Consider the following 19,247-nt stretch of genomic DNA (forward strand, 5'->3'; position numbering starts at 1 on the left):
TATGCTTCATCCAGCTCAGCATTTCTCATGATGTACTCTGCATATAAGTTAAATAAGCAGGGTGACAATATACAGCCTTGACGTACTCCTTTTCCTATTTGGAAACAGTCTGTTGTTCCATGTCCAGTTCTAACTGTTGCTTCCTGACCTGCATATAGATTTCTCAAAAGGCACGTCAGGTGGTCTGGTATTCTCATCTCTTTAAGAATTTTCCACAGTTTGTGGTGATCCACACAGTCAAAGAGTTTAGCATAGTCAATAAAGCAGAAATAGATGTTTTTCTGGAACTCTCTTGCTTTTTCCATGATCCAGCGGATGTTGGCAATTTGATCTCTGGTTCCTCTACGTTTTCTAAAACCAGCTTGAACATCTGGAAGTTCACGGTTCACGTATTGCTAAAGCCTGGTTTGGAGAATTTTGAGCATTACTTTGCTAGCATGTGAGATGAGTCCAATTGTGCAGTGGTTTGAGCATTCTTTGGCATTGCCTTTCTTTGGGATTGGAATGAAACTGATATTTTCCAGTCCTGTGGCCACTGCTTAGTTTTCCAAATTTGCTGGCATATTGAGTGCAGCACTTTCACAGCATCATCTTTTAGGATTTGAAATAGCTCAACTGGAATTCCATCACCTCCACTAGCTTTGTTCATAGTGATGCTTCCTAAGGCCCACTTGACTTCACATTCCAGGATGTCTGGCTCTAGGTGAGTGATCATACCATCATGATTATCTGGGTCATGAAGATCTTTTTTGTATAGTTCTTCTGTGTATTCTTGTCACCTCTTCTTAATATCTTCTGCTTCTGTTAAGTCCATACCATTTCTGTCCTTTATTGTGCCCATCTTTGCATGGGGTGTGCAAAACAAACAAACAAAAACCAACCAACCAAACAAACAAACCACAGTCCTGCTCAGGGCCATGGTGGATACATAACACACAACAGACATCTACAATGTAGGAAAGTATAGGGACAGTGGAAGCACGGAACAAGGACAACTAATAGGTGCTGGGCGTATCAGGGAAGGCTTCATGGAGGAGGTGACACCTGAGTTAAACAAAAGAAATGGAAGAAAGAAGTCCTGTGGCAGCAGAAATAAAAGCTATTTTTTTTTTTTTTAAAGAAAGAACTATTCCCAAGCTGGGGTAATTTGTTCTCTGTCAAGAGAAAGCAAAGAAACCACAGTGACCGACTCTCAGGATCTCCTGAATCAGTCAAAAGGAAAGATTTAGAGCATCTGCCTGGGAGGGCAGCTGAAATCTCCAAGAAGGTGATAGCCATAGATTCTAACTGCAGCAGAGCTGTGATTAAACTGCCCACCTCAGCTTCTGGCTACCCTCCCAGTAGCCTCATCTCTCAGGGGACCAGACAGAAAGACTGGGCCTTTTATGTGGTCCCCCCAGAGGCAGGCCTCCATACCATTCTCTGTTTAGGGAGCCCAGGAAGTAGGTGTCCATATCACAGGTGAGGAAAAGAGGAGAAAACCCCTAGAGCTAAGATCTAGGTGACCTTTGGCCCGGGTGCATGGGTGAGGAGAAGCAGAGGGTCACCAGAGTCAGCAGAGAGAGGGCTTTTGATGTCCGGGTCTATCAGCCTCAGTGAATTGGTCCGGGTGGTGCAGGAGACAATGGTTAATTCCTATAAGAACTCTGGTGATCCTTATGTGCAGGTTGGATGGAGAAGCACTGACTCAGAGCAGAGGATTTGCGATGTCTCCAGGGGTTCTGGATTTGGTAAAGGGAACATAGGAGAGTAAGTTTGGGAGAGTCCAGAGAGACAAGCAGTTCAGAAGGAACTGAGCTGGATGAGTTTGAGGCATATGAATTAAGACAGAAAGATGTCAGCTGCTTCTTGTTTATTGTTTAAAGGATGAAGGTGAGAATGAAAAATTGGACATCTCGGTTAGGGGTTGCTTCTGAACTCTGTGCAATGAGGATCAGAGAGGGCTCCTCAGAAACCCTGTTTGCAAGGAAGTTGGCATTCAGGCTGAGCACCAGGCGGTGGGAAAAGGTGAGAGGCGTGAGCATGAGCTTGTGGAAAATCACGGAGCGAGCCGTGTAACAGGTGCTAGGGATGAAAACCGAGCCCTGTTTTTACTGTCTCTGCTTCCAAGTTTTCTTCTCTGCACAGCTGAACGATGTACTAACTTTGCTTCATAGCAAATTTCTTAATGGTCTCTGGCAGCGCCGAGGCAGCCTTCATATTCCATTTGTTCCTTGGATAATGAGCCTAGCCTCAGAGCCAAAGGAGAAAGCCCCAGTGCTTGTTAAATCTGCTGGCATGGGCTGTCTGCTCCCTGGAACCTCCATCAGACTCTGTGCTGAAATCTCCCAGCTCAGGAAGGCCATTTGCATCTAGGAAAATGGCCCTTGGTGACTAATAGAAATCCAGTTTTATATTGATGGGGAAGGGCTTTGATAAGCAGCAATAATTTTGATTGCACAGTGAAATGGAGCTCATCTGTATTTCCTTTTGGGGAACCTGGTTTATGCTTCCCCCAGACAGCACTTCCCTGGGGCTCCCAGACAGTGGGTTCACCAGGTGTAATTAATCTCAGAGGCTCCCTGGTCCAGTTTTTGCACACGGCACACAATCTGCCTTATTTTTTTCACAGCCTCTCAGCTCAGAGAGAATTGTGATGATGGGGCAACCTGAATTCTAATAATGCTTCAAGTAGTCATTTGGGCTTGATGCATTTGGCCTGGTGCAGACAGAACCTGAACGGCTGGGAGGATTCTGTCTGGCTTTTCCTCCCCCCCAGGAGTCTGGAAATTAAGGCTGTTATTTTCCATTTGGAGTCCTGGGAGCTGGCTTGTTATTGCCAAAGACAAAGGAATGGGTTTCTAGAATGATCACTTAGGAGAACAGGGCACCAGAAAGGAACCCTAGATGCTTCCAGAAAGGTGGGCAGTGGGGATCTCGGCAGGGTAATTTAAATGTGGAACATCTCTGTCAGCTACTTGGGATCATCTCACCGTGGGTGGAAGACTCCTGGACATATCCCTACTGGGCATTCAGTCCATCTGGGAAGGCCGGAAAGACCACTTTGCCTTCAGGGTTTTACTGCGCCCTTTGGGGAAAAACTCTAGTTTTCCTGCATTTCTAAGACACCCATTCAATGAGGATGTGTAGGCTAAGGCTTCCAGAATGAATTCAGTTCAATGCAAACAAAAGTGTTGCAGACCTACTGGTGCCAGGAGGGAGGTGGGGGGTAAAGACAGGAAAGGATGCACTTGGTCACATAGCCCTTGTGTCATAGACAGTCCTTGATCGAGCTCCGGCTTAGTACCAGGGTCTTTACTGCCATGAGAGATGCAGAAATGAAGGAGGGAGGCCCTGACTGCTGGAAGCACTTCTATTTGGGCAGGTAGATGCAGACTACCATCAGAGCCACAGAGTGACAAACACTGTCCTGGGAGCTTCGATAGAGACCCCAGAAAAGATGTAAAACAAGCCCAGAAGACACTGGACTTGATGCTGAGCATGGAAACCAGAGAAGCTGGAGAGAGGAGGAATCGGGATTTCAACAAAGTGTTTGACCGTTTCTGTTCTTAGTCTGGTCAACAGTAGCAAGAGCTAACATGCCCACAGCATTGACCATATTCTTGGAGCAGTTTCAGGGGCTTTACATGTATTCATTTAGTCTTCATCACAAGCCTTTAAAGTAAGTACTATCATTATCCCCATTTTATGGATGAAGAAACTGAGACACCAAGAGGTTAAATGACTTCTCCAAGATGACCTCTAATAAGTGGCAGAATAGGATTTGGTCCCAGACAGTCTGACTCTAGACAAATCTGGTACAGTTAGGTAGATCTCTTCTGGTTGAACAACCCTACCCCAAGAGGGTGTTTCTTCATGCTTTGCTTGGTTTAGTCAAAATAATTCATGTTGTAAAAGCAATAAGGCACTGGAGAAAGTTTGGAGAAAAGACTAAAGCTTCCCCTTCAGGGCTGACAGGATGTTGGCATGAAGCAGTTGCAGAGTAACTCTTCTGACCAGTGGGGGTGTTTCCTGGTGTTACAGTCGGCAGTCACAGCCTCGCACCACAGAATAATGTCATTTCAGTGTGAAAAGTGGTAGTCACTCAGTCGTGTCTGACTCTTTGTGACTCCACTGACCTCACCAGACGCCTCTGTCCATGGAATTTTCCAGGCAAGAACACTGGAGTGAGTTGCCATGTCCTCCTCCAGGGGATCTTCCTGACCCAGGGATGGAACCTGGGTCTCCCATTGCAGGCAGATTCTTCACGATCTGAGTTACCACCAAAGCCCTATTTCAGTGCAAACCCCCATAAGAATCATTGGTCAAGCCCAAAGCAATGGTAAATACCCATTTTGGGGAGATGATACAGTCAACAAAGAAAATCTGGACACTGGGCTCTTACCCCAAAGGGCAGTGCAGAGGGCTGCAGCAATAGACAGCCTTTCCCCGAGGAAAAGCCTAAAGCCAGTAGACGAAGGGTAAGAGAACGTCAATGGGAGACCTCAACCCACAAGAAACTACACGTAGAAAGAACCTGGCCTGAAGGACTGAGCTTTTGGCCTAGATAAACCATTTTCTGGGGCTTCCCTGGTGGCTCAGTGGTAGACAATCCTCCGGCCAATGCAGGAGAGCCAGGTTTGATCCCTGAGTTGGGAAGATCCCCTGGAGGAGGAAATGGCAATGTGCTCTAATATTCTTGCCTGGAGAATTCCGTGGACAGAGGAGCCTTGTGGGCTCCAGTCCATGTGGTCACAAAAAGCTGGACACAACTTAGCAACTGAACAACAACAACAGAGCATTTTCTACAGTTAAAGAGTTTTCTATGGTGTCCGTTTCCTGAATAGCTCAAGTGGTCCCTGTGCAAGGACAGCACCTACAGACGTGCAGGTTGTCCACTGCACAAGAGCGCCCACCTCAGGGACAAGTGAGGACTAGAATCCCGTCTGCCTTCCACTCACCACACTATGTGCCCTTGGGGAAAATGGAACCAGGCAGTGCCTCAGGAGAAAATAACATAGATTCCAGGGGCCAACGTCTAGTGTATTTGTTGGCCAGTGGGGAGAGCCCAGCAAAGATGGTGAGTGGGTCACCCCAACTGCCACTGCTGGGTCCTGACCATCCTAGGAGAGCGGGCCAGAGGGGGTCCTTCTGCAGGTGTTGGAGAAATGCAGTGAAAAGAATGTCATCGAGAAGCACTCGCACACAGAGGGATGTATCTTCCCTTCCCTGGCCTCTGCTGAAACACAGACAGACAGACAGACAGACATGCACACCCGACCAGGTGCCAGCACACAGGCAGACATCTCCCCCCAGAGGACCCATGACACACAATTAGGCATGGCCAGTGGCCCCCTGGTGCCCCACAGACTGGAATCGGATGAGCTGTTGTGCTTTCTACACCTGTGCCTATACACACGCACTCATACACCTGTGCACACCCCCCTGCCCCAGCAGGCACGCACACCCACACGCACACTGTCACTCTGGCCTGTGGAGGCAGGGTAGGAACGCTCATGAGCTCTGAGTCTTGGCCTGAGCAGGTGTGTGGGCGTCTCCCGACCCCAAACGGGTGGCCAGTTGCAGGAGACAGGCCTTGGGTTAGCTGTGCACAGTGGCCTCGCACGCGGGGGTGGTGAGTGTTGCCATGGAGATGAGAGCTGGAGATGCCACGATGGGAAGCAGGCTCCGTGTGGGTGGCCCCAGGGCACGGATCCACAGACTACAGGGATGGAGGGAGGGTGGGCATCCGAGGGTCTGGGCTGGGAGGAGGGCTCCCGGGGTCTGGTGGGGGTGGAGGGGGTCAAGGATGGCAGGACTAGCTGCCCGTATCTCAGGCCTGGGCATGAGGTGCTAAACTTGTTAGCTGGTCTCTGGCTGGCTGCACAGAACCAGACGATGAGCCCTCGTCCCTCACTGGCAGTTCTGGCTCACCCACAGCTGAGGTGAAGCCCACAAGGAGGGCAGAGCAGGCACTTAGATGAGAAAGATAACCGGCTTCAGGAAAGTAGCTGTACGGGGAAGGTCGTGGACAGACAGAAGTGGTCCAACTCTAGCAGATTTGATATCTGTTTCCTGGGCCATCACTTGTGAGCCTGGGCAAAGTACGTCGCCTCTCTCATGGTCTGATGGTTGCCAGGGCCACGCGAGCTCTCAGTCCACAGGCTGGACCCTCAATCGACTGGCCAGTGTCTCACCTGCATACCCAATGGCTTTGTCTGTGCTTCTGGAAGAGGGGCCGTCTACCCTCTGCTTCTCTATGGGGGAAAGTGGGGTCCAGACTGTCAGGACAGTGGGTAGAGGCTGGCCTCATCACCAGAGAGACCAGGGCTCAGATCCTGCCTCTACCCCTCAGCTGTGTGTTCTCAGGAAAGCCATGGACCTCTCTGAGCTTCACCAGCAAATGCCTCCATCCTTAGCGGCTCAGCTGGGACCCCAGGGCCGTCAGTCTGGCGCCTAACGGAGTCTGATGCCTGACCTGTGGTGCTTCTCAGGCCTCTCAGCTTCTGCCAAGGGTGCCTGTCCTAGGCCTTGGGGGAGGGCAGGTGTTGGAGGAACATGCAGGAGCCTGTGTCTAAGGTGAGGGAGGGTGCTGGCAGATGGCAGTGCAAAGCCAGGGCAGGGGTGCGAGCCCTTCGCTTCCCCTCTCTGGGCCAGGAAGGAGGGACTGGATTCCCCGTGCTAAGAGCCTGGGGCCAGGGCACCCCTTCCTCCCCCAGTGAGGGCGTGGGGCCAAGGCGGCACCACTGGAAGCAGCCTTGAATAGGGAGGTGGCGAGAAACCCAGCAGGAGCCACAGAAGGAGAAGGGTTGGCTCTGGGCTCAGAGGCCTGGGGTGACAGCGGTGGGGGGTGTGCGATATGGGAGGAGGGTCAGCACCCACCACACTCACTGGCATCTATTGGGATTTTTGTGGAAATGTTTGCTTAGGCAGAAAAGACTCCATTGCCTTGGAAACCCAAAGTCTTCTCTGCCAAGCTGAGTCCCTTGGTGGGAGAACAATCTCAGGGATGCCAAGGACGGCACACTTAGGGATTTGCCCTAACTTAAGGACCTTCCCAGGCAGGCCCCGGGGCAACCCGCAACCCTGCCCCAGGGAGCAAGAGGGCCACAGCCCTTCACTTACTCACTCACTCATTCAATCAACAAATACCTGCTGGTCTCTGTTAGGCCCTGTGCTGGGCCCTAGGGATGCAGAAATTCATCTAACATGGTCCCTGAACTCAAGGAGGACATGGTGTAATGGGGAGACAGGTGTGTATTGATAAATGAGAATGATTTAGTGGGTAAGGGCTTTCACAGGGCTGTGGGAGAATGCTGTGTAAGTACAGAGGGAGGGTGGGAGGGCTTCCTGGAGGAGGTGACATTTTTGCTAGCCTGGGGCAGGGAGGCCACCCCAAGCAGAGGGAACAGAAAGTGCAAAGGCAGAGAGGACAGAAGCATGGTCTCAGGAGGTGGACAAGACTCACTCACATCCAAGGCGAGGCCGTGTGCTGCAGTGGTCAGTGAGAGAACCAGGCTGCCTGCCCTTGAACTCCAGCTGTGCCACTTCCCAGCTGGGTGACCTTGGGCAAGGTACTTCAATACTCACTGCCCAATTTCCTTATCTGTAAAATGGAGGTGGTAACACAACCCACCTTGAGGGCTGTTATGGGATAAACACCTTGGAATGTGTAAAACACTAAGCAAGGCTGGCCCCTGGTAATATTACTATTAATAATAGCTCTTCCCCACCCCACCCACCTGAGCTGCTCAGGGAAGGGACGATCCTGAAGGCCAAGGGCACTGGATGAAGAGAGATGACCTCTTCATCTCTGGGTGGGCTTCTCCTGGAAGGCACTTGGGAAACACAGCCCCCCGCCGGGCCCTCACCCATCCTACAGCAGAGAACACTGAGGTCCTCGGAGGGAACAGGGCTCGCCAGGACTCACAGCAAATTTGCAGCAGTGCGCTGGTGGGGTTAGCATTCACCGAATGAAAGGCTGTTATGTATCTGACCTGAATAAATAATTTATTCCTGGATTTTAATAATTTAAAAGCCTTCATTTCATCGGCATCTCATCAAAAATAGAAACTTTCTGCTTTTTTCATTCTAGATTTCTTTTTAAAGTAGCACATGGGAACAGGGGCCGGAGCCGCGGCCTTTGAAGGTTTTGTGGCAGCCGACCCTGGACAGGCCACAAACCCTGCACATCTGTCTGGACAGGAGGCGAGTGGCCTTCGCTTCAAGCCTCTCCACTTCCCTTTGCTTTGGTCAGTGCCCGCCTGTCCTTGGGTCTGCTGCATGAGGGGACAGGGGCTGCTGGAGGAGCTGGGCCAGAGCCCTGGGGCCCTGGGTGCTATGGACAGCAGGCAATGGCCAGACTCCCATCCCCCATCCTGTGTCTGTGCCCAGACCTGGACCCACAAGCTATAGCAATGTCTGTCCCTGAGCAGGGGCAGGGGTGGGGGAGAGCTTAGAGAAAAGGTTGGGGAACCAGGTGGACAAAGATGCATCGAGGGAGGGAGCACTGGGGGAGGGGAGGCCTCCTCTCCTCCTGGGGGGTCTTGGGGCTTCTCTGAGCCCCACCACTTGAGCAGCTGGGGCTCTGCCTGCCCCAGGACAGCCCCTCCTGGTTCCCCTGTGACCTTGCAAAGCACAGCTCCCCAGAACCAGCATCCTCCAGGGAAGCTGGCTGGGGCGATGCATCGGCACAGGCCCAGCCAGCCTCGCGGACCCTCTCAGCTGCCGTCAGCAAGGAGGGTTTTCCCTGCTCACCCCATGGCTGTTCCTGTCTGCTTCCCTCCCTGGAGCTTCCCCCAAAGGGTAACCACAGCTCAAGGTCTCCTCCCAAACGGGAATGCACCCCCAGCTGGCCCCCACTCCCTCTCCCAGCCTTCAACTCAGACCCTGTTCTTAGCATTTGCATCTCCGAAGGTTGTCATGCCCTGAGCCTTTGTCCAGCCCTGAACATCACGCTCTATCTTGTTCGGCTTTTGGGGTCTTGGTACAATAACTCCTAACACAGCAACCTCTGGGTGAGCTTGGAAGCCTTCAATGCTTTCTATCAATTAACCCCACTGACCGTAAACTATCCTAGTGCGTGTGTAAAGTCACTCAGTCATGTCCGATTCTTAGTGACCCCATGGACTGTAGCCTGCCAGCCTCCTCTGTCCATGGGATTTTCCAGGCAAGGATACTGGAGTGGGTTGTCGTTTCTTTCTCCAGAGGATCTTCCTGACCCAGGGATCGAACCTGGGTCTCCTGCAGTGCAGGCAGACTCTTTACCATCTGAGCCACCAAGGGAGCCGCACTATCCTAGTAGGTGAATAGTATTTATTATTGAGTAACTTTCATGAAGGGCTTCCCAGGTGACACTGAAAGTGAAAGTGACTCAGTCATGTCCAACTCTTTGTGACCCCATGGACTATACAGTTCATGGAATTCTCCAGGACAGAATACTGGAGTGGGTAGCCTTTCTGTTCTCGAGGGGGATCTTCCCTACCCAGGGATCGAACCCACATTGCAGGTGGATTCTTTACCAGCTAAGCCAAAAGGGGAAGCCCAAGAATACTGGAATGGGTAGCCTATCCCTTCTCCAGCAGATCTTCTCGACCCAGAAACTGAACTGGGGTCTCCTGCATTGCATGCAGATTCTTTAACAGGTGGCCCTAGTGGTGAACTTGCTGCGAATGCAGTAGATGTAAAAGATGCCGGTTTGATTTCTGGATTGGGAAGATCCACCGGAGGAGGAAAGGGCAATCCACTCCAGTATTCTTGCCTGGAAAATTACATGGACAGAGGAGCCTACAGTCCATGGGGTCACAAAGAGTCAGACACGACTCAAGTGTCCTAGCACGTTTGCCTCCCGGCATGTGTTCATTTCTTTAACACAATTTCCTCTCTTTAAGTATTTAAGTACTTGTTGTTGTTGTTTACTTGCTAAGATCATGGGATTTCCCAGGCAAGAATACTGGAGTGGATGGCCATTTCCTTCTCCAGGGCATCTTCCTGATTCAGAGATCAAACTCGAATCTCATGTCTCCTGCATTGGCAGACAGGTTCTTTACCACTAGCACCACCAGGGAAGCCCCATATAAGCCCTTAGGTTCTGCCATTTCTTTGGGCCTTCATTTTCCTGTGAGGCCCCCATGAACAGGTACAAATCTGCACGCTTTTCTCCTGTTCCTCTGTTCTTAGGTCAGTTTAATCCTCAGGCCCAACAGAAGACCTCAGAGGGGAGAGGTCAAGCCCCACCTCCCACATGGGGGAACAGCCAGACAGTACGGGGGGAACAGCCAGACAGTACAGGGTGAACACGTGTTGTGTGTGCTAAGTCGCTTCAGTTGTGTCCGACTGTGCGACCCCACGGACTGTAACATGTGGTGCCTGTGAAAGCCCAGGAGTGGCATGCACCTCAGCCCCAGACTGAGCAGAGAAGAAGCAAACACAAACCTCCAGCCCCAGAAGTCGCACAGGCTGAGTGGGGACTGATGAGCAGTTCACCACCCCCGCCTGCCCACCTGACTTAGTCTACCCACTGCCTGAACCCTGTAGATGGCAGGTCTCCGGCCCTTGGTGAATGGTCAGGAGACAAGGAGGGGCAGCGTTGGAGCTGGAGGGTGGGGTTCTTGGAAGATGACTAAGGCACCCCCAGAATGTACCTCCGCCTTTAATAAAGACCACAAACAAGCCTGTGCCATTTGGGATGATGGCTCCTACGTGGCATTGCCGTCAGCAAGCCAGACCTGCCGTAACACCAAGCCCCTAAAAGGCAACCAGAACTCCCGCCAAGTTCAATTCCAGCATCTCCAATAAATGACACGATCTTTGGGCGATCAGCTCTCCTGAAGGGACTCATTTCCTCCTCCAGACAATGAAGAGTGGTGGGTTTTCCCTTTGGATCTGAAATATCCCGTTTTTAGGATGTCAGTCTAATACCGCTGTTAAAAAATAATCTCCTCAAATGGCAACATTCTCCCCCATTAAGTCCTTATAGAGTATAAAAAGAAAATTAGCCAGGCAAGCACGGAAATCCTGTTTTTAGGACTCATTTCCTTTGGGTTATAAATAAGCAGATCTTAGCGGAAGGGCGCCTCGAAGCTGGATCTGTGAGGTCCGGCTGCTTTGCCCTTCACCTGGGCACACACATTTCTGGTAGAAGGGACATGACAGGCCCCTGGGGAGACAACATTCCTGTTGACAGTTGTTGCCAAGGGAACATCAGGCCAGGCGACACACAGGTAGAAAGAGCTGGCTCTTCTTGTTCACCTTGGAAAGCACCAGGAAGCTGGTTACATTTTCTTAGAATTACAGTTGGGTCCCGAGAAACCTATCCTCCTTAAGCAGCTCACGACTCAGAGCTGGACTGAAAACGGGCTCATGTCTGTGCCATGGGCATGCATCATGAATTTCACAGGGTTCCCTGGGGAGGTCACTTCTCTGTTTCCCCACCTGCAACACAAGGGGTTAAATCCAAGGAAAAGTCAGAGGTTTCAGGGTGCCCCTCAGGAGACAGCCTGGGCAGGAAGCCCTGTGTGCTTAGTTGCTCCGCTGTGTCTGACTCTCTGCGACCCCATGGACTGTAGCCCGCCAGGCTCCTCTGTCCATGGGGATTCTCCAGGCAAGAATACTGGAGTAGGTGGCCATTTCCTTCTCCAGGAGATCTTCCCAACCCAGGAATCGAACCAGGGTCTCCTGCATTGCAGGCGGATTCTTTACCAGCTGAACTACCAGGGAAGCCCACTCTCATCCATTTTTTTCCCCAGAATGTAGAAATAGATTTATTTTTTACACATTTCCATCTGGGTGTGTCCAAGTTCAATTACAAGTAACGGCAGACCTTTTGTTTCAATCAAAATGCAATACTTAACCCCATCTAATTCTAGAGGGTCAAATGAAGTGGAAATAATATATATCATAATGCTTATATTAGAATCATCCATCTTTGAAGAACCCTGTCTTAAGAAATATAATTTTATTACATTTCAATAAGAGTAGGTGTGGTGTCAACTAAAATAACAGTGACTAAACTAAAAAATGTTGACCAAAATTTCTCTCCCAGGAGAGAAAATGGGCAAACATCTCTGGGCTGGTGGGGTGACTGTTGCAAATGCAGAATCATCCCCAGGGTGACCCGGCTCCCCCAACCCAGGAGGCTCAGTGACCTCCTCCCCTGCGGGTCTCTGCCCAGGGCCTCTGCCTCCACAATTTGTGTCCGCATCACCCCCCGCCTCTCACTCGCCAGGCTTCCCCTCAGTGGGAAGGGCAGGTGCCCACAATTTTCAAAGAGGAGACAGAGGATTCTATCGGAAGTGGTCGGCTCCTTTCAGTCCCCTCCCCTGGTTCCTGCCTTCTCCTGCAGGAGCCGCTCCAGTGATGTGTGGCTGATGTTTCCATCCACGCGCGGGAGATTCTTCTGCACCTCCGAGCAGCACATCTCCTCCACCACCTCCCTCCTCCTCCACCGCCTCCCTCCTCCCCCATGGTCTCCCTCCTCCTCCACGGCCCCCCTCCTCCTCCACCATCTCCCTCCTCCTCCACCATGATCCCCTCCTCCACCACGACCTCTCTCTTCCTCCACGACCTTTCTGAGAAGCCCCATGACTGGCTGGTGGGGTGGTTAAGGCAGGATGTGAACTCTCCGGACAGCTCCTGCTTCTCATGTCCAGTTGAGGGGTTTCAGGCTGCAGATTGCTCTCTCACCTTGGAGGCTTCTCATCCAAACCATAAGCGCTTTGCTCATCTGCTTTTCCTCACAGAATGTCTCCTGTATATTCCTCGCTTTCCTCCTCGGAGCCTTTGGAAGGAGAGAGCAGTGGGCCCTCTGCGTAGAGAACAAAAACTCCACATGTCTGGGCTTGAAGCCTCCTTCTACACCTGGATGCTCCCCTGGGAAACAAGAACACAGGACCCCCCTCCTTCCCTCCCATGAACCCTCATGTTCATTGCAGCACCATTTACAATAGCCAAGACATGGAAGTAACCTAAATGTCCACCGACAGATGAATGGATAAAGAAGATGTGGTACATATATATATATATATATACACACAATGGAATATTACTCAGCCATTAAAATATAAAATAATGTCATTTGCAGCAGCATGGATGGAGCTAGAGATCATTGCACCAAGTGGAGTCAGAAAGAGAAAGACAAATACCATACGATATCACTTATATGTAAAATATAAAACATGACACAATTGGACTTGTTCACAAAACAGAAACAGACTTACACAGGAAACAAACATGCTTACCAGAGGGGGGAGTGGGGGAGGGGTGACTCAGGCGTTTGGGTGAGCAGGCACAAACTATTGCATGTAAAATAAATAAACAACAATATGGTCCTAACGTAGAGCATAGGGAACTGTATTCAGAGTCCTGTAATAAATCATAATGGAAAAGAATATGAAAAGGAATACATATATGTATAACTGAATCACTTTGCTATACACCAGAAACTAACATAGGAGAAGGCAATGGCACCCCACTCCAGTACTCTTGCCTGGAAAAGCCCATGGATGGAGGAGGATGGTGGGCTACAGTCCATGGGGTCGCTAAGAGTCGGACACGACTGAGTGATTTCACTTTCACTCTTCACTTTCATGCGTTGGAGAAGGAAATGGCAACCCACTCCAGTGTTCTTGCCTGGAGAATCCCAGGGATGGGGGAGCCCTGGCGGGCTGCCGTCTATGGGGTCACACAGAGTCGGATGCGACTGAAGCGACTTAGCAGCAGCAACAGCAGAAACTAACATAACATTGTAAATCATTTATTCTTCGATCAAAAATTAAATTGTAAAAGATCCGTATTTTTTTCCATATTTTAACATCCCTGAAGTTAGAGTGTACCTTATAATATAGAGGGCTTCCTTATATTGGTGGCTCAGATGGTAAAGAATATGCCTGCAATGCAGGAGACACAGGTTCAATCCCTGGGTTGGGAAGATCCCCTGGAAAAGGCATTGGCTACCCACTCGTGTATTCTTGCCTGGAGAATTCAATGGACAGAGGAGCCTGGTGGGCTACAGTCCATGGGGTCACAAAGAGTCAGACACAATTGAGCAACGAACACACTTGGGCCTTCCCATGTGGCACTAGTGATGAAGAATCCACCTGCTAATGCAGGAGACACAAGAGACTCGGGTTCTATCCCTGGGTCAGGAAGATCTCCTAGAGTAGGAAATGGCAACCCACTCCAGTATTCTCGCCTGGAACATTCCAGGGACAGAGGAGCCTTGTGGGTTATAGTCCATGGAGTGGCAGAGAGTCGGACATAACTAAGTGACTAAGCAGCAGAGTGTAATATAGAGTGTGTCATAGTTTGATTGCTGTAGAGTCCCTCCAGCTGGGGCCCTCTTCATGGGGTCAAGGAGATGCCCTCCCATAGCCACCCTCCTCCAATTCCAAGGACTCTGTGGACTTGCTCCAGAGGTCTGTTCTAGAGCCCATCCAAGACAGGTGTTTGTGGGGGGAGGGGGAGGGTATGGGCACGCTGGGCTGATCACGTGTGAGCCTGCTTGAGTGTGTCCTTCAAGTGTGCTGCAGTGTGGATGGGAGCAGAAGGGGGCAGGTGAACTGGCTCCCTCATACCATCGTGTTTTGGTGCCTAACTCCAAGGACGCCAAAAATTCTGAATTTGAACCTGGTCTTGCAGGTCCTCATGAAGGTATATGTGTCAAGGTAAGAGGCTGGGACATATTTTATTTAGTAATTTATGAACTTGTTGTATAACTTTATATCCATGGAATTCTCCCTTCCAGAATACTGGGGTGGGGAGCCATTCTCTTCTCCAGGGGATCTTCCCCTCCCAGGGATTGAACTTGGGTCTCCCACATTGCAGGCAGACTCTCTACCGTCTGAGCCACCAGGGAAGCCCCAATAGTTTATGAACTTGATGTATAACTTTAAAATATTTAGACATGCAGCATGTGGACATCTGGTTGCCCCAGAGACAGATGGTCTTAGGGTGAGGTCTGGAAAGTCCTTTTCTCTGAAAACATCAGCCCTGGAATCTGCACAGGTTGTACCCGTTCCTGGAACGCCCTCTCCATTTATCTGCCTGGCCATCACCAATTTTCCCTTGAAGTCTCAGCTCGGATTCCTGACTGTCCCCAGGCAGGCTTGGGCTCAGAGGCGTCTGTGCACCACTGTCCCTCTCAGCACTCGCGGGTCAGTGCTGCCTGGGCTGTGTGGAGGCCTGACCGATAGAGGGAGCCAGGAGGCTCTGACCTTGGCCAACTCTCCCGGAATTCCTAGGTCCTGGCACGGGTGCTGGCTGGGGAAGGCTCAGCATGTGCTCGCATCACCCTGCAATCCATTTGCCCCCTTAGTATATCTGCTTAAGACGGACTGATCCTCAAACCGCTGTGTGCACGTGAGTCACCTGGGCTGTGCTAAAAAGCGGGTTCTGATTCTGGGGCCCGGGTGGGGCCTGAGACTCTGCATTTCCAGCCAGCTCCTCGTGGATGCTGATGGTGCTGGTTCGAGAAACGCCCTTGGAGTGGTGAAGCTGAAGAGTTCATCACTTCCAGACAGTCAAGTTCAATAGATGTGCTGCTTGTAGCCAATGCTTTCATGCAAACTGTGGGCAATGCAACTCAGAAACCAGCCTGCAGCTGCTGCAGTGGGCCCGTGGGAGAATCTGGAAGGGCCATCCCAGAGAAGAGCGGTTCCGGGCCTTTGGGAATCACCCGAGGGTGCTTGAAATCTCGGGCACCAGCCTGTGGCTCCCAGGCCTGTGCGTGGCTCTCAGTTATGGGCTCAGCTGAACCAGGGCTGGCCCGATGTCCTGGAGTGGGGCACCTCTCTCTGAGCCTCTGCCCCATGGGCACTGTCCGCCATTGAAGTGAAAGAGGGGACACTTTGCAAAGAAAATAGGACAGATGTGAACAACACTTATCACGTGCCACACACCCTTCCCTGTGCTTTCCCTGGGCCAGGGGCTCTAATCCCCATGGCAACCCTCAGAGGTGGGCACTTGCCTTCTTATTAACATCTTACTGATGGGGAAATTGAAGTCCCAAGAGAGGAACTGCCTAGGGTCACACGGTGCTGAAAGGCACCGACGAGTCTGGCTCCAAAGCCCAAGTACTTAACCGGCTGGTCCCTGGCCTCTCTGGTATGAGGCTGGTTCAGATAGTGAGGAGTGGGCTTCTTCCTACCCCTTACCCCACAGCCCCAAGGCTCCTCTGCAGACATGGCCACAAATGTCTTCTTTGGCCCTGGGGCTCTGGCCACAGACAGGTCAGTCCTGGAGAGCAACCCAGGGCCCCTCCCACCCCTCGTGGGCATCTTTGGGCCTCCGGAGCTGGGACTGGCAGAATCTTCCTGGACCTGGTGGTGCTGGCCCCTGGGAAAGGCTCCTATTCCCAGATTTGGAGCTGTCCTGTTTAAAACTAGCCCTATTTTGTGACCGGGAAGATCCCCTGGAGCAAGAAATGGGAACCCACCTAGTATTCCTGCCTGGAAAGTTCCATGGACAGAGGGGCCTGTCGGGCTACAGTCCATGGGGTGACAAATAGCTAGACACGACTGACATGCACACACACACACACATTTGGTGACACCTTGAGCTCTCCCAACCTAAGCCCCTTCCTCACTGTACTGTCATGGTCTGTTTTCTCCGCGGTCTTCCCCTGCTAAACCGCGCACTCTCAGAACCCAGCAGTCTTCCTCTTTTCTCTCATTTCCAGCTCTGCCTCTGGGGTACCATAGGTGCCGAACTGAGTTGCATCCTGCAGGGGTGACACGTTTGCAGATCCTGCCACCAGAGGGCAGGCGCACCCAGCAGCAGGAGGTCAAGCCACAGGGAGACGGCAGGGCTGGGTGGATCCCTGAGCGCCCAGAGGAGACGGACCTCTGGACAGGAGAGGACCAGGTGAACCGGCTCCCTGCTTAGGACATCTCTGCACTTTCCCCTGCCACGTCCAGCCGCAGCTCCAGAGCCCTTCTTTTCTTTCTTTCCTGCGTCTTTCCCCTCCTTCTTTCTTCCCTTCCCTCCCCTTTTCAGTTTCCCGGGTCAAACTGGACGTTGTGTGCCTTCAGGACCCTCTTAAGTCTTAAGTTTCCTCCTCTCAGCTGTTGTGCATTTCTCCTCAGTGTAAGGCCACCCTTAGCCCAGACCAGCCCTACCCACCCCCTCCAGCCCGCCCCCCTGGAGGAAGGAGGTCCAGGCTGAGGCAGAAAGGTGGCCCCTTGTTGTAAGCGGCCTCCTCATCAGGCCTCCTGCTCCATCTCTGGTGGACGGTATCCCAAGGCCAGAGTCTGTGGTGCTGCCTGGGACGGGCTGCCATGGTCGGACCAGGATGACCACCGCTTCTCCAGCCTGTGCTAGGATGCTCACTGAATACCAGCTGGGCCTGCTCTGTTTACGAATAGACCGGAAGACAGGGATGGCTAGATGGATGATGAGTGGATAGACGCATGGAAGAGAGAAATTCATGGCTTGCTTCAGAGCATTTGTTCAGTTCAGTTCAGTTGCTCAGTCGTGTCCAACTCTTTGCGACCCAAAGGACTGCAGCACACCGGGCCTCCCTGTCCATCACCAACTCCCAGAGTTTACTCAAACTCATGTCCATTGAGTTGGTGATGCCATCCAATCATCTCATTCTCTATTGTCTTCTTCTCCTCCTGCCTTCAATCTGTCCCAGCATCAGGGTCTTTTCAAATAAGTCAGCTCTTCTCATCAGGTGGCCAAAATATTGGAACTTCAGCTTCAGCATCAGTCCTTCCAATGAATATTCAGGACTGATTTCTTTTAGGATGGACCGGTTGGAACTCCTCGCAGTCCAAGGGACTTTTAAGAGTCTTCTCCAACACCACAGTTCAAAAGCATCAATTCTTCGGCACTCAGCTTTCTTTATAGCCCAACTCTTACATCCATATATGACTCCTGGAAAAAACATAGCTTTGACTAGATGGACCTTTGTTGGCAAAGTAATGTCTCTGCTTTTTAATATGCTGTCTGCTGCTGCTACTGCTAAGTCGCTTCAGTCGTGTCCGACTCTGTGCGACCCCATAGACAGCAGCCCACCAGGCTTCCCCATCCCTGGGATTCTCCAGGCAAGAACACTGGAGTGGGTTGCCATTTCCTTCTCCAATACATGAAAGTGAAAAGTGAAAGTGAAGTCACTCAGTCGTGTCCGACTCTAGCGACCCCATGGACTGCAGCCCACCAGGCTCCTCCGTCCATGGGATTTTCCAGGCAAAAGTACTGGAGTAGGGTGCCATTGCCTTCTCCGAATATGCTATCTACTTTGGTCATAATTTTCCTCCTCCCAAGGAGCAAGCATCTTTTAATTTCATGGAATTTAATTTCAGAGTATTTGTAGCAAAGGGAGTTTCATAGTCACTGCCGGCAGAGCCCTAAAGCCTTTTCAAGTCTCTTGGAGTTTGGCTCCAAAGAGAGTCAGCTGAGAGCTTTGTCCCCCTTTTGAAGCTACTGTCCACTTGGGACTTCCCACTGGTGCTGGCCCTTCCCACTTGGCTCTGGTCCGGGCTGTCCTGGGTACAGGGCGGGGTAAGGATTCCACTAACTGTGAGGGTTTACTCCTTCACCCCAAGTTGGCTGCAGCACCAGCTGGCCAGCTTCAGAGGTAGTCACTGGCCAAAGGACCAGGTGGGGGGACCCCGGGATGCTCCAGGGTCCTGAAGGCTGTGTGACAATCCACTGCCAGACATCCAAGCCGGATCCTGAACCTAGGTGACCCCTCAGCTCCCGCCCTCCCCTCACGCCATCCTGTCTCTGGAGGAAGGGTTTCTGGGTGGGCCCGGAAATGAGATGTGTCATGATAGTGGGTTCTCGGTCGCCAGCTGAGCTCACGCTTTCTTACGTCTCTCCTGGCGCTGGGACCACATGTAGGGACTTGCCCATGGCTGACCTAGATTTCCAGGCTCCTCCGTCAACACCTCCAGGGCAGGGCAAAGCTTGGCTCCTCAGAGGCCCAATCAGAATCTGTGACCCATGTCGCAGAGACTCGACTGGCTGTAGGGGGACACCCACCAGCAGTCCACCTGGGGCTCAGCGGGCTGCCGGGGGCTTCCTGGTGTCGGCCTGGCTCGGCCCCTCTACTCAAGGCATGAGTGAACCCCACTAGGTGCCTCCCAGAGGGGAGGGGGTGGGCAGGACCCCAAGGAGGCATTTAGAGAAACAAAATGAAAGAGCCTGGAAGGAGGGACTCTGTGTGTCTCCAAGGCGGTTTCTTCCTTGCGGCTCTCAAACAGTCCCTGCTGCTGGTGGTGGGGTGGGGTGGGGTGGGAGTGATCGAGCCCAGGTCTCCTGCATTG

Source organism: Bison bison, unplaced genomic scaffold (assembly GCF_000754665.1).
Source record: "Bison bison bison isolate TAMUID 2011002044 unplaced genomic scaffold, Bison_UMD1.0 scf7180017864307, whole genome shotgun sequence".
NCBI lineage: Eukaryota > Metazoa > Chordata > Mammalia > Artiodactyla > Bovidae > Bison > Bison bison.